The sequence below is a fragment of the Scyliorhinus torazame genome, chromosome 6, assembly GCF_047496885.1.
Source record: "Scyliorhinus torazame isolate Kashiwa2021f chromosome 6, sScyTor2.1, whole genome shotgun sequence".
In the NCBI taxonomy this organism is placed as follows: domain Eukaryota; kingdom Metazoa; phylum Chordata; class Chondrichthyes; order Carcharhiniformes; family Scyliorhinidae; genus Scyliorhinus; species Scyliorhinus torazame.
In genome coordinates, this window is record NC_092712.1 from 281,902,774 (window position 1) to 281,918,331 (window position 15,558).

General features: G+C 42.8%; 1 long non-coding RNA gene across 1 annotated transcript in view; it reads left to right on the plus strand.

The window, feature by feature from the left end:
- LOC140425466 (uncharacterized) overlaps positions 1 to 1,100 on the plus strand; it is a 94,300-nt gene extending 93,200 nt beyond the window's left edge. Inside the window, exon 3 of the long non-coding RNA XR_011947872.1 lies at positions 964 to 1,100. This is a non-coding gene — a long non-coding RNA (uncharacterized lncRNA). The remainder of the gene's footprint in view (positions 1 to 963) is intronic.
- Positions 1,101 to 15,558: the final 14,458 nt, after the last annotated feature.

The following is a 15,558-nucleotide window of genomic DNA, read 5'->3' on the forward strand; positions in this document are numbered from 1 at the left end:
TTCATACCTTTAAAATTGAACAAGAGCATGGAAAAGGGGTCATCTCAGTAGTACAATAGAATGGACTCAATTTGGGGATTCTGCCCCAGTGTCCACTTGCACCCTTCCGTTCTGGTTTCCGAAAAGTCTTTCTTTTGAAATGTTGTCTGGTCTATTTGTCATCAGATTAAACAAAAGATTTGCATTCATACAGCACCTTTAATGATTCCAGGATGTCCCAAAGCATGGTACAGCTAATGAACATTATGGTCACAGTTGTAATGAAGCATGGTGGCACAGTGGTTAGCACTGCTGTCTCACAGCACTAGGAACCGGGGTTCGAATTCGGCCTTGGGTCATTGTCTTTTTGGAGTTTGCACGCTCTCCCCGTGACTGCGTGGGGTTTCTTCCACGTGCTCCAGTTTCCTCCCATAGTCCTAAGATGTTCAGGTAAGGTGGATTGGCCATGTTAAATTGTCCCTTTGTGTCCAAAGATGTGAAGGTCAAGTGGTGTTACAGGGATAGGGCCGAGATGGAGAATCCCACCCAAGATCTCCAACTGCAGCCCCCTCCCCCTCAGTATAGAAAATGAGCACCTTATGACAAGTTATGGTGCGACATTCTGAGAGGGAAATACATTGACATGTTAATGGTCAATCTAACCAACATTCATTGTTAGTATTTTCCTTTGGTGTTTGTAATTCATCTGGTTGAAACAAGAGAAGCTTTGACTAAAACTGTTCATCCCCAGCTCCTTATTCCATAATTCAGCACTGTCTAAAAGCTGTATAATCCAATCTTCTCTAATGGATATATTAAAGCAAAAATTATCTAAATCAGTTAAAATCTCACTGCCAATGAGAAGGTATGTATTCTTCTTTTTAGAAATTATTTCAAATGTCTCAATTTTTGGAGATCGTTAAAGAATGAATGAGAGTTTCAGAGGTACTGTACTGCAAGAATTCACCAAGTTTCTTTCAACAGCACCTTCCAAACCCCCAACCTCTGCCACCTAGAATGACGAGGGCAGCAGATGCATAGGAACACCACCACCTGCAAGTTCCGCTCCAAGCCACACACCATCCGGACCTGGAAATATATCATGGACCTTTCACAGTTGCTGGATCTCCCTGCAACTCCCTTCTAAACAGCGCTGTAGGTGCATCTACAGTTCTACAAGACATGGACTGCAGTGGCTCAAAAGGTGACTCACCACCACTTTTCCAATGGCAGCCAGGGATGGTTAACAAATGCTGGCTTTGCCAATGATGCTCACATCTCAGGAATGAATAATAAAAATAAAGCACAGAGAGGCTGCACTGTTGGAGGTGTTGCCATTCAGATGGGATATTACACCAAGACATCACCTGCACACTCTAGATGTAAAATGTCCCATGGAACTATTTTGACCCAGTGCCCAGGTGAACATATATCACTCAGTCAACATCACTAAAACAGATTATCTGGTCATTTACACCATTTCTCTTTGTGGTACCTTGCTGTGTGCATATTGAATGCAGTGATAGTGCCTCAAAGATAACTTGGCTGGAAAGTGCTTTGGGCCAGCCAGAGGTCATGAAAGCTGCTATATAAATGCAAGTTCTCTCTTCCAAATCTAGTTCTTCTTCATATCAAGAAAGATTGGGATTGGAGAGAGAGCCGGAGTGAGTCTCAGACCCAGATCTTTGCTACTGGGTTGGGTGCGGTGAGACGGGAGAACTTTAAAATGGTGAGCTGCAGTTTCAATTTTCCTTCTGGGAGCCAGGCTGGATTTAAAGTCAGACTCACCATCCCTGAAACGAGTGTGGAAGCTGCTGGGTGTGGAAGCAGGCTGCGTGGAAGGCCCATCTCTGTGCTCCTGCACTTTGTGGAATTCAATAAAAAAATATTAAAGCAAAAAACAGCCATCACCCCTCACCCCCCCACACAAACTCTCCATGTCCCATCCATGCCATCTTGTGCCCCCACCCATCCCCATGGCCCCTCGTATCCCATATGACCCCAACATCCTCTAGCGCTATCATCCCGGTTGCCAACTTAGTACCAACTCATGTCAACGCATACCCCCTCACCCACCATCGGTTGCCCTTTCCTCTTTCATGACAACTCACCTAGTATCCACCATGGGCAAACCTCAGGAGCCATGCTGACATAAGCATAGGTGTCTATTGATGATGCCACTGTTTTAAACAAAAAAACACAAAAACACTCTCGTAGATTAAAAAAACATCAAATACATAGAAATTCCATCAACTAATCTTTTATGAAAACAAATATTTCTATTCTACAAGCAATTAGAGCTGTTAATCAAACTGCTCACTGAAAGGGAACCCCATTGTGCGAATTTAGTAAAATCAATCTTTGCTGCACAAATCCTGTAATGATAACCCTCAAACTTATGTCAACAAACAGAATGAAATATTAAGCACTGATTTTTTTTGAAACTCCAGATTTATTTTTAAATTTAAAGCCCTGCAGACTTAAAGTCATTGATATTTTTGACAGTTCCAATAGGTTTTGGCTTTTCCAATGAGTTTTGACAGTTCCTTGACAATACTTTGACAGCTCTTTGACAGCTTCCTAATTCTTTGACAGTGCTTTGACAGATTTGACTGTTCCAATGAGTTAATGCAATTTTTACACACAATCAAGTTTACTTTTAACAATCCCAAAAGGTATCTTCCCTGTCTTAAAGGATGTCTTGTCTCTCTCAAAAGTGTCCTGGGGCCATATCTGGAGAGGCCTATTACCTTTACACAGGGGTACCCTGGCTATCCAAATGAATCCACTAAGTTCTGACCAGTTTTTACCTGGTCTAATCTCCACACATCAGGTTTCACACCCCTTACCTACCAAAATTCCACTTCAACGGAGGCAGCTGGTGATTTAAATTAAAAATGAATTTAAAATTACTGATCTGCCTCTGCAAAACGCGCATATGTGAACCCCTGGCATGACTCAAGTCCCACCCCTACGAAAATAGGAAATGGCATGTTTGTGAGTGGGAGTTAGCATTTTCAGCCATTTTGGCCACGACAGGATTTCCATTGTGGTAAAACTCTGGGCATAAGCTTTTTTCACTTGTCCATGGGATGTGGGTATTGCTAGTGTCATGCGAGAGTACCTTTATGAAATGGGTGTTTAAGAAATGTACCTTTAAAAAATGGAGCTGCTCATGTTACTGGAGTGATGTCAGAGTGTGGGTGGAGCTGAGCTCTACTTCTGGCTTTTTAGTTTCAGTTTGAGAAAAGCTTGGGCCTGTCTGTGTTTTTCAGTGAGCTGCATCTGAAGTTAAAACAAAGAGCTGTACTGTTGATCTCTGCAATTGGAAGACTATCTATGGATCATTTGGTGAACCCAGAATTGTAAAAGGTCTCAGTATTGAATGTAAACCTAATGTGGTCCTGTTTGAAGGTTTGTTAAGTCTTTTGGATGTTAAAAGGACAGCATACAGGGTTACTTAGGGTTGTAGTCTTTGGGGTTGTATTTGAATTAATGGTAGCTTAGATGTTCACTGTTTGTTTTAAAAAAGGTTAACTTGCATTCATTGAATAAACATTGTTTTGTTTTTAAAAATACTTGTCCTTTTCTGCTGTACCACACCTGTAGAGTGGGTGTGTGCTCCTCATACCACAATCTATTAAAAGCTGTGGGTCAGATGAACTCCATGATACACGTTGGGGTTCTCTAAACCCTGACGCATAATACTAGCAAGGCCAAATTGTCTTTATCATGTAGGTACACCCATAGTGCTGTTTGGGTGCAGAAGTTCCGTTGAGAACATTAATGAGCTTTGGAAGTATCTTCAAATGGTCAGATCAGGAAGACATTGTAAATGCAGTTTTTAGCCAAATAGATGAACATTTCTAAACGTTCTGATCTGATTCACCGATCTTACTTCAACAGTGATCAACATCCAGCAGGGTGTGCTAGTCCTCATGTAATGGTGGGCCTGGTAAGAGTGTGATGACACTTGCGTCCAAGTAACAACAGCTAGTGGAAGATAAAGCAGAAATCTGAAATATAGCAGATTGAACATCTGCAATGCATGAAGATTTTTTTAAAAATTCAAAACACATGCTTGGTGCATCAATTGCCAAAGCTGCTGTTGTCCCTTTTGTTCTCGAGCATAATTTTACTGTGCTAAAATAAAGTTTACATTCTGGTGTGAAAAAGGAATCAGAATTGCCAAAGTCAATAATCAAAACTTGGCTTGTCCCCTAGAACTGAGGTTTTCAAGTTGTTTCTTTGCTTTAGATGCAAACCATTTGAAATTATTACTGACACGGGTGAAAGATAACAATTCCTCAAGAGTCCCCTCAAGCCTCAAAACGAGTAGAAGGTAAATAATATTGACTAACACGCGTGCCGATAGTTGTTGACTGAGCTCAGTTTCTGTTATGAGGCTAAAATGTTGTGTCGCTTGGCATCAACTTGTTCTTCACAATTTAAAACGCCATGAGAAGATTCCACATAGCTTACGCAGAGTGAGTGTTTAGTCTGGTTTGAGACTATTGGGACTTTGTATTCATTACCTTATTCTCTAACCACATCAGGAACCTCCCCTCCCCTCCCCAAAATAATATCAGTCTGAACAACCTATCGTATTTAGGTTTTATGACCAGACACATCATCTTTTTCTGTTTCTTTGTTCCTACTGGAGTTCTGTAAGTTAACAGCTGTGAGAAACATGTTGTCACAAGCCAATGCAGTCCACTACATTAACCTCTAACCACACTGGGATGCTGTTAATGGCATTCCTGATTAGGATTGAATAGAAGCTGAGTTATAGACACCATTGTTGATGTATAATCTCAATGCAGTACGCATTTTAGTGTTTTTGTTGGTTACTTCCTTGGTTACTGAATGGTGGTATTACATAGAAGTTCTGGCACAGAAACAGGTCATCCAAGACAATTCGTCTGAATGCGCCAGTATTTATGCTTTATTCAAGGTTTCTGCCACCCGACTGCATCCAATCTTATCAGCATTTCCATCTATTCCTTTCTCCTTCCTGCATTTAACCAGTGTTCCCTTAAATGCATCAATACTATTTGCCTAAACTACTCCATGTGGCAGCAATTTCCACTCTTTGGGTAAAGAAGTTTCTTCTCAATTCTTTATTTAATTTATGGTTAAGGCAAAGAAAAAACTGAGGTGACATGAGTAAACTTTTGTTTTAAAACACAGCGTGTTGTTGTGATCCGCAATGCACGGTCTGAAAGGATAGCGAAAGCAGATTTGCTGGTACAATTCAAGAAGGATCAGATACTGGAAGGGATATTTTGGAAATACAGGATCATGGGGAAGGAGCCAGAAAATGGGATTAATTGGACTTCTCCACCAAAGTGCCCTGAATGGCCTACTTCTGTGCCTTATCATTCTAGGATTCTATAACAAGTAGTAATACCATGATGCCAAACATCGAACGCATGCTGGAAATCATAAAATGCCTTCTGAAAACCAACATTCTGCAGATCTGTCACATCTATTCTAGGGGTGAACAATCTGGTAACGAACAGGAGGAGGTTCCATGAATATTCCATCATCAATGATACCGCCAAGCACATAAAAACTGAAGTATTTAGTTACCTTAAGCTAAAAATGCCAAGTGGATAATTAGATTTCTCAGCCTCTTCAGGTTTCCCCCATTGTCAATATCAATGATCAAGTTAATATCACTGCCATATCAGAAACATAACCACTTTTGGCCACTTTGTTCATCGTGTTCCCTCGATCATAACGCTTTGAGTGGGGCAGTTTCAGTTCCATTCTTATGTCCTCCAATCATGAATCAGCCTGTTCCAGCCGACAGCAGACTTGGACAGCATTCAGGCTTGGGCTGTTAAATGTCAGGTAATGGTCCTACAGAGCACCATTATTTCTGAGTTACCCACCATCGACATCTTTGGGGTCATCCTGACTGGATGCTTAATTGGACTATCCATATCAACATCACAGCTTCAAGACCAAGGGCCATGGCTGGGTATCCTTTGACAAGTGTTGTACCTCCACTGAACCATCTACAAGTCTCTATTCAAGATTGTGATTAAATATTCACCTGCATGGATGCAGCCACAGCACCACTCAAGAAGCTTGATATCCAGGATAATGCAATTGGTTGATCTGCATCTCCGACCATTAGACTGGTACCTACCACTAGGGGGATCAAACCCCTCCACTACTGGTTGCACTGTTGCTGTGGTACTTCCAAAATGACTTGCAGGAACTCACCAAAGTTGATTTGTAGTAGTGCTGGCGCCCATGGTTTTTGCCACCAAGGAGAGGCACAGCAGCAATATTATATAAACATCACTCCAAACTTCCCCTCTAAGTCACACACCATCTTGATATAGCATATAGTACCAATCCTTCTGGGTACCATTACCCAAATCGCTACCCTGAACTATTGCACTATCCTTTCTCTTTTAGTTTCCAAATCACCACTCATTTAAACTCTAGCCCCAGCCCACCTACCAACCCCCACCACCCCATCCCCACTATTTAGCTCAAAGACCTACAGCCCTAGTTATATAAGTCACCAGGACAGTAGCCCCAGCATAGTTTGAGTGAAGACTTTCCAGATGGTACAGCACCCACTTACCCTAATAGGAGGTGCCTGGCCCCATGCATCAGAACCCTTTTCTCCAACACAAACCTTTAAGCCATGCATTCAACTCTCTGATCTTATTTACCATATGTTAATATTCTCTTGTCCTGGCAGTACAATGCAGAGATTATTACCTTTCTGCTTCTGACTTTTCATTTAACCCCAAGCTGCTCATATTCCCTCAGCAGAACCTTATGTTGGCAGTACCCACGTGGACCATGACAACTGGATCTTTCCTCTCACTTCACGTTCATCCCCAGCCGGGAGGAGGTGTCTGTAATGATAAGACAGTAGATAATGTTACATATATTCAGCGGTGTGATCTCCGACCACAGTTGGCATCAGATATCAGTCAGGTAAAATCCGGCGAGCAGCAGAAGGTTATAAGATGTACACGAGAACAGTCGCATATAAGGGTAGTTCCAGGAGAGTCTAAAGTAACTCTGTAATAACTTGATCTGTATAAGATTCTGATCGTTACCTTACCACATGTACATTAATAAATCATCGTTCTGGCTAAGTCACCAGCAGTTCTGTAGAATCATTGCAAGACAAGATCACAGAACACAACATGGTACCAGAAGTGCTGAAGTTTTGAGGGTAACGTCAGAAAAAGCGAAGTTAAATCGGCTGAAGAACCGACCTGGTGGACTGTGACCATTGGTAGCTCAACACAGTAAAAGTCACTGAATTTTGTGATGGAAAGTTTAAAGGCACCCCACCAGCTTCAAGTATCGGGTAATGTAGACAGAAGTATGTGCCTTTTCAAACAGCAGTTTAAACTCTATGTATCAGCCCTTGGCCTGCAGACACAGCCTGTCGAAAGGCGAATTGCATTGCTGCTCAGGGTGGCGGGTCCACAAGCAATTAAAATATATAATACTTTTGCTTTTGATAGTGAGGAAGAGAGCAAGAGATACAATGAAGTCATTGGGTATTTTGATCGGCATTGCTCCCACAAAAAGCATGAAACATTTGAGAGATACATTTTTCATTCGTGTATCCAGAAACCAGGCAAATCTTTTGCCAGTTTTGTCATGGACTTGATGCTGAATGCCGAGACTTGCAATTTCAGAAGTCTGAAATCTTCAATGATCCGCGATCAAATTGTGTTTGGTCTATCAAATGATAAGCTCTGTGAGAGGTTGCTGCGGGAAGAAGATTTGATACTGGAACAAGCAATAAAGATTTGCCATGCGAGTGAGTTAGCTGCACAGCAAATCAGCACACTCAGCTCAAAGCATTTTGCCAGCAACATAGAGGAAGACACCAGTGCCATTATTGCTGTGACGCACGTCATAAAGAAACGTGATCTGAGTGCGGGTCGCCATTTTAAGTGGTCGATAGGAGCCACCATCTTGTGCCAGAAATGTGGCAATCGACATGGCCCACAGCAGTATCCAGTCTTTGGAAAAGTCTGTTCTAGGTGCGGCCGCCGTGTTGGTCATTTTGCGAAACAGTGTTTTTCGCGACCTATAATGGGCTAAATCAGATCAGTCGATGCGGTTGATGAGATGTCTCTGGACAAACAGTTCTTCATCAATCTCAATGAAACCAAGAACCAGAAGAGTCCGACCCAGAAAGATAAGGATGTAATCTCAAAAAATAACGAAGTTAGTAAGAACAAACTGGATGCCATCAAAACCAGATGGGAAATGACGGTGTTCTTGAATGACTCGTTACTACATTGCGATCTTGACATTGGAATGAGGACTAACCTCCTCTGTAACCTCCAGCTTTGCACAAGCTGAACATGCAGCCGAAAGTCGTTGATCGACTGGGACCGCCCACAGGCCGCGGTAAGAAAAAGATTGAGATGTTGGAACTATGTGAGCTTGAGCTGGGCGTCCATGGCACAACGTACATGCTACAACGTACATGAGCTTTGACAAAGGGTCATCTGGACTCGAAATATTAGCTCTTTTCTCTCCCTACAGATGCTGCCAGACCTGCTGAGTTTTTCCAGCATTTTCTCTCTTTGAGTACATGCTACGGTTTTGTATTGTGGGCATGAAAATCAACTCCATCATAGGATCGGATGCATGTGAATCCCTGAACCTAATTGAGCGGCTGTCCATTCCAGAAGATGGATGGCCAGCCGAATACGACAAATCCCTACAAGATATGATAGTGCAGTCATTCGATGAGGATTCAGCAGATACCCAGGTGGAGGACGACAAATAAGACAAAGAGACGGAAGAGCCGAAAAGCATTCCAGGTTTCTGGTTAACAGTCACAAAAAGGTATATGTGCTCAGTGGCATGATACAGGAGCAGGATGAGCCCATATTGAAGCATCTACAAGATGCAAATGTTTAATGTTCAGAGCGAGAAAAGCCGAGGAGCTTCACTCTGGAGTTTAAGTTCAAGTCTAATGAGAACTTTACAAATTAGGTAATTATGAAAGTCTACCAGTTGCAACTGCAGCCTGACAAGCTTGAATCTTCATTCTTTGACGAACTAGAAATAACGGGATGCACAGGTTGCCAGATCGACTGGAAGAAAGGAACAAATGTCACATTGCAAACCATTAAAAAGATGGCAAAGCATAAGAGTCGGAGTACTCGCAAAACAGTTATGAAAACTGTACCAAATGACTCATTCTTCAATTTCTTCAGTCCTCCTGAAGTTCCACGGCATAGAATGCCAAATAAAAATTCGGCAGCAAAACTTGGTGCTGACTTTGAAATTGGCTGCCTCCTGCACGAGCATATAATTCCGTGTGTGCGATGTTGTATTTTACAAGGGAAATTATTGCAGAAGATACTGACTCTGATGATGAATATTGCAAAGATATATGTGACGATTACGAAGATGATGCGGAACGTAAAGACGTGGAGGTGAGCCAGATGAAGACGAATAGGAAATGTTCGTAAATCTATTTCGCAGCAGTAATGGAGAGCTCGATGAAGCAGCCTGTGAGGTGCTGCTCCGGTGGTTTGTCGGGAATGTTGAGGTGGTCACAAGGGACGCCCAGACTGCGCTGGACATGGAGAAGTGCAAGAGCTCTGAGATGGCATACTCCGAAATGAGAAGTGAGATTGCAGTGGCTGACGCCTTGGAAGAACTGCTCTCGACTAAGCTGGTAACAGCAGACATCATTCCAATTTTAGAGAAGCTTGCCCCAGAGGCACATGGTGAATTGTCTCAGGCCTCTGAAATGGTTCCTGTAGTCAACTCCCTGATCCTCGAGGATATTCTGCCAGCAAATGAATTGGGGGAGCTGATGACTATATCACCATGTAGCTCAATGGATCACACACACACACAGACACACTAGAGTAAGTCCAGGATGACGCATCGCCTGAATCGGCAGGGCCAGAGAATGTTCGTATCATAATTTCCAGTTGTTCCAAAAAGCCATAAAGAGACAGCACCTGATGCTATAGATGTGACTTCCACCCAGGCATCAGAGAGTGAGGCTCTTCAACCTCCAGTTGAGGGCACAGAATTGGGCGTGGCTGCACAATTCCTTGAAAGCACACCATCTCCACAGGTCCCAACTAAAGATCCGCACACTTCTATGCACAAGGTGCAGTCCAGCACCAAAGCCTAGGTTACCAACCCCAAACGTAAAAAGAAAAGTGCTCGCCAGATGATCATTCAAACAAAAATGTGGAAGAGAAGAGTGGGAGAGCTAGCACATCCCATTGATGAAAACAAAAGAGACGATGTCGAGGTTATGACTGACAAGCAAGAGACAGAGGACATGCAACGAAGCAGCAAACAGCATCGTGGGAAGAAGCGAAAAAATAAATATCTGGTGCCGCATGTGCGGCCATCAAGGATGCATGCCTTCAAGAGGCATTGTGTTAAAATATGAAACAAGAGACCAGCATGCCATCCAGTCTTCAGAAAGGCTGGCAACAGCCCAAGTGATCATAAGGATGATCCTGTGAAGGAGGCACAATTAGCTGTGCACAGGGGACATACACTGTACAGACGTATCATGTCTATGGACACACTAGTTAAATCTGCTCATATTGTTTACCAAATGTGTAAAGATATTGATCATGTTTGTACATAAACATTAATATCTGCTAAGGAAGGGGGATGTGGTAATATGCTATAGATGATGTTACATGTATTCAGCAGTGTGATCTCCCACCAGCAGGTGGCATCGAATATCAGTCAGGTGACATCCGGCAAGCAGCAGAAAGTTGTAAGGCGTACATGAGGACAGTTGCACATAAAGGTAGTTCCAGGAGAATCTAAAGTAACTCTGTAATAACTTGCTCTGTACAAGATTTTGACTATTACCTTACCACGTGTACATTAATAAATCATTGTTCTGCCTAAGTCAACGGCAGTTCTGTAGAATCATTGCAAGACAAGGTCATAGAACACAACAGTGTCCTTGGCACCAGGCAGGCAACACAACCTTTGGGACTCGCATCCCCGGTTTTCAACAATCATTTCTACTCCCTAACCATACTGTCCCCGACTAAAACTATTTTCATTTTTACTCTCACCGCCCCCCTCCCCAATTGAATGACTGTGTGCCCTGGTGGTGTGGTTAGTTTGCTCATCCACCCTGCGCTCCCTGTTCCCATTCACGCAAAATACAAGAACTCTGAACCCAAGGGCTACAGCTTCTCCATTGCTACCGAATCTGGAAACTCCTACCTGCCTCACTCGCTGTCGCACAAGGTACACTGAAAATAATCTTCCTGCTCTCCCTCACATGCTGCTCCATGACCTCCGCTCTCCTTATCTCCGTAATCTCCTCCAGCACCACATCCCTACAAGATACCTGCGCTCCTCTAATTCTGGCATCTTGTGCATCCCCAATTTAAATCGATCCACCGTTGCTGCACCATCAGTTGCCTTAGTCTTAAACTCCGGGATATCCTTCCTACTCCTCTCTGCTTCTCTGACTTGCTTTCCTCCTTAAAGACACTCTTTAAAATGTTTTACCAAGCTTTCGGTCATTTGACTTAAGATCTCCTTATGTAGCTCAGTGCAACACTTTGTTTTATAATGCTCCTATGAAGCAGCTTGGGATATTTTATTGTATTAAAGGTGCTAGATAAACATAAACAGTTGTTGTATAGTGCCATGGGATCTTTTATGTTTACTAGAGGGGGAAAATGTGGCTTTGCTCTCGTGTCCCATCCAAATGATTGCACCTCTGACAGCGCACCACTCAGACGGTGTAAACCATGTCTAGAGAGGGGTTGCATCATGTGAACTGGTTCCCTTAGTTTACAGTCATATCTCTTCATTCTCTCTTCCTGATGGTGTAAAGAACTTCTCACCATCTAACACAAATTTAAAAGCCCAAGCATTTTTTATAGATTTTGAGAACACCAATTCCAAGCCTCTCTTTTTACCTTAATGACTTCAATCCAGCTAACCTCATGGAGAGCCTTATGTTCTTGGATACCCATAAAGAACAAACATAGACCCAAATTTTCCTAATAATCTCACCAACATTTTATAGATCATCAGGTAACAATGCCCTGTACTTGATGCTCCCTATGAACACTTTTTGCCTTTGTAATTGGGCCTTAAAATCATTATCCATTTAACTAATATTCACAAATAGTTTTAATCCCATGGCATGTAGACAAAAAAAGGGTATCATCTTATGATGTTCTTTGACCTGGAAGCAATGCAGTAAGGAAAATTTACAATGGCTTTAAAATAGCTGTGGCATCTGTAAGTGGATTTGGAATGTTAGAAAAGGACTTTTGAAAGTTTGCATCAATTGTAAAGAGACCTATTTTAATTTTTTTGAATAATAGGAAATACTGGTCCATGTGGCCCGGTGACGCTTGACCTTAAATACTAGCCGGAAGTTAACATATGAAAGCTATGCAACACACAAAGGAGGGTTGAAACAAAGGGGAGAACAGGGAAGGTGCATTTGTGTGTCAAACTCTCCACAGCATCTGTGGAGAGGACGAACGGAACTGACAAGAGTCATCCAGACTCAAAATGTTAGCTCCGTTCTCTCTCCACAGATGCTGTCAGACTTGCTGAGATTGTCCAGCTGTATCTGTTTCAGATTACAGTACCCGCAGTCATTGGCTTTTAATCAGACTTTTTAAACAGAGCTTATTAAAGGATTAAGTTAAAGGAATCACTGGGGGAATCCGTGCCATCAATACCCAAATTAACTTAGATACGAAGCAGTGTGCTGTTCGAGTCCCCAGGGATCTCAAGATTGAATATGGCTGCCAGTGAAAGTGATTCAAGGGCCCAATTGATGGAGTGGGAAAGAGAGAACTTTGGAACTGCACACGGTGCATGTCAGCAAGGTGCCTGTCAGTAGGGAGTGATGTGGGTGCTCATGGTTGTATAAGATTGTTGTGTGGACTATTTAAAATGTAATTTGCTTGTTAATTCATGTTAATATGAAAATTACAAAAAGTGAAATCCTGTTGGTAATTTGGGGGTTGTTTGGTAAATTCCTTTACGGTTCCCCCCACTGAAATCAGAATTTATATAATTAGGAAATTATACATAATCCAAAGAGGGCCATAGCCATCGCCCCATTCGATAGAGAGAGAGAATTGGTTATATAGAGTTTGAGGATCACTTTGCACAAGTGGGACAGGGCGAGGAGACAGGACTCCATGAACTACCAGTGCTGGGAGGGGATTGAGCCTATGCCATTGGTGTCATTCTGCATCATTTTCTTGCCATCTGAGCTGAGAACCCACTTATGTAACTTAAAAGCATTGCATATGGCATGCTGTACATCAGGCGGAATGTTCCCTCTGCAGGTCCCACCCATCAGAGGGAGAACCATTGGGAAAGCCACGTGCCTTCCATTGGAGAGGCCTCACCCAATTAGGACTCTGGAGGTAGAAATTTTGTCTCCCAAGACATACTGGTCAATTAGAGGCCAGCAACTCTCCATCGTCAGCAGCAGCACCATGAGAAATGATTGCTCCTGGTAATGCTCTAGGGAGCAGCACCATCAGGAGAAATGGTTGCTCTTGGTAATGCTCTAGGGACTTCACCAGGCATCTTCGTTAGGCCCCAGGATTTGAGTGAGGGCGAGATAAGAATTGCACAGTAAAGATTGTGGGAGAGGGGTGGGGTATCAGAGGAAAGGACAGGGGGTGGCTGTCAGCAGCTCCCCCCCCCCTTCCTTGGGCGTACTGAGAGAGTGTAACATGAATGTAGAAATTCAGCTAGGACTAGTTGAATGGCAGCAGTGTTTTCTTTAAATTTAGCGTACCCAATTCATTTTTTCCAATTAAGGGGCAATTTAGCATGGCCAATCCACCTAGCCTGCACATCTTTGGGTTGTGGGGGCAAAACCCACACAAATTCGGGGAGAATGTGCAAACTGCACACAGTGACCCAGAGCCAGGATCGAACCTGGGACCTTGGCACCGTGAGGCAGCAGTGCTAACCACGGTGCCACTGTGCTGCCCAGAATGGCAGCAGTATTGTGGGTCCGAATGGCCTTCTCCCATGTTCTTTTCCAGTGTTGGGTCTCCTCAATTGGACAGCGTCCTTGAGAAGGAGAGAACCCACCTGGTAAGCCACTAGCAAAGGCAACAGCGTTTGCCAGCTGACTTTCAGGAGGCATAGGACAGCTATGCCACCACTCCTATTTAATCCCCATTAATGAGCCTAATTAACAACCTGCCAGATTGTAACGTGGCTTCACCCACAGTTCAGTGCATTTGGCCAACATTTTTCCCCACAACGACCTGGATTAAATCCCACCCATTAAGTCTGTATGATGGCACATTTTAGCTATTTGTAGAAGCAAAAATCTGGGATTGAAGTCAATGGGAATAAAAGGAGAGAGTTGTAAACATGCTGCTGACTTGCTACCATCTGATTTACACTATCACACAAGAATCAGCATCTATCTCATTATCAGCAACTCATATTTCTAAGGAACCTTAACATAGTATCAAGTCACAAGAGAATTTAGCAAATACAATTTGACACCTACCCTACAAGGAGATCAGTGCATTAGGACAGTCACCAGCCAGAGGTAGGTTTTAAGAAGTAGATTAAAGAAGCAGCGAGAGGTGGAACAGTGAGGTTTAGAGAAGGCATTCCAGAGCTCAGGGCGTTCTCAACTGAAGGTGCAGCCCTGATCATGCTGCCACTGAGATGCTGATTACAGACTGGGCATTTTGAAACGAGAGAGCTGTACTGTAACATATCCATTTAAAAGGAGTCATGAGAGTGTCCCTTTAAGAAAGGTTTGGTCTTACCACGTGGCCTGTAGCACGGGTTGGAACTGAACCAGAAACTCTTGGAAAGAACCAGTCCCATTCTAGGGAGATTACAGTGGGCTGGGCCACATGCTTAAAAGAGGTTTTGGTTTATTGGATTTTGTTATTGATTTGGAACAGCCAAGGGGGATTCTTCAAGGGTTATATACATAGATTACTGTAGCTGTTGTGTTTTCTTTATGTTTGTAATTGATAAATTCTTGCTGCGTTTTTATATATATTTACCGACATTCTTCTAAAAATTGTGTTTTGAGAAAAGTGCCTAGGATGTCAAATGAATCACACCCGAAGTGAAGGTTCTTGTGCTCACCATAGCCAAATTCAAGTTATGGGTCAGGTGAACTTCATAACACACTTTGGAGCTTCCAAGCCCTGGCCCATAACAAAGGTCAGTTTTTGAGAAACATTAACAGTGTCCTCAAAGCTGATTTCCAAATAATTGTGCATGGTACAGATGACAAAGAGGGAGGACATGACATCATGGAGAAACATAAATTAAGCCTAAATAACCCATTCCACAAACACTCTGAAGGGATTAAAGCATACAAGGCAGAAATGATGCATCTTGATGACATTTTGTGGGTCTGGTGGATTCTTTAATTTTTCTCTTGTTGGACTGACTGGCTCTGCAATTCCACAGACTCATTTTCAGATTTCCAAAATTCCTCTCATCGCTTCAACATAAACAATAGCGAAACAAGAATATTCCAGAGTAACCCAGTTTACCTCCTGAAGACCATTTTTTGGGAAATATTCA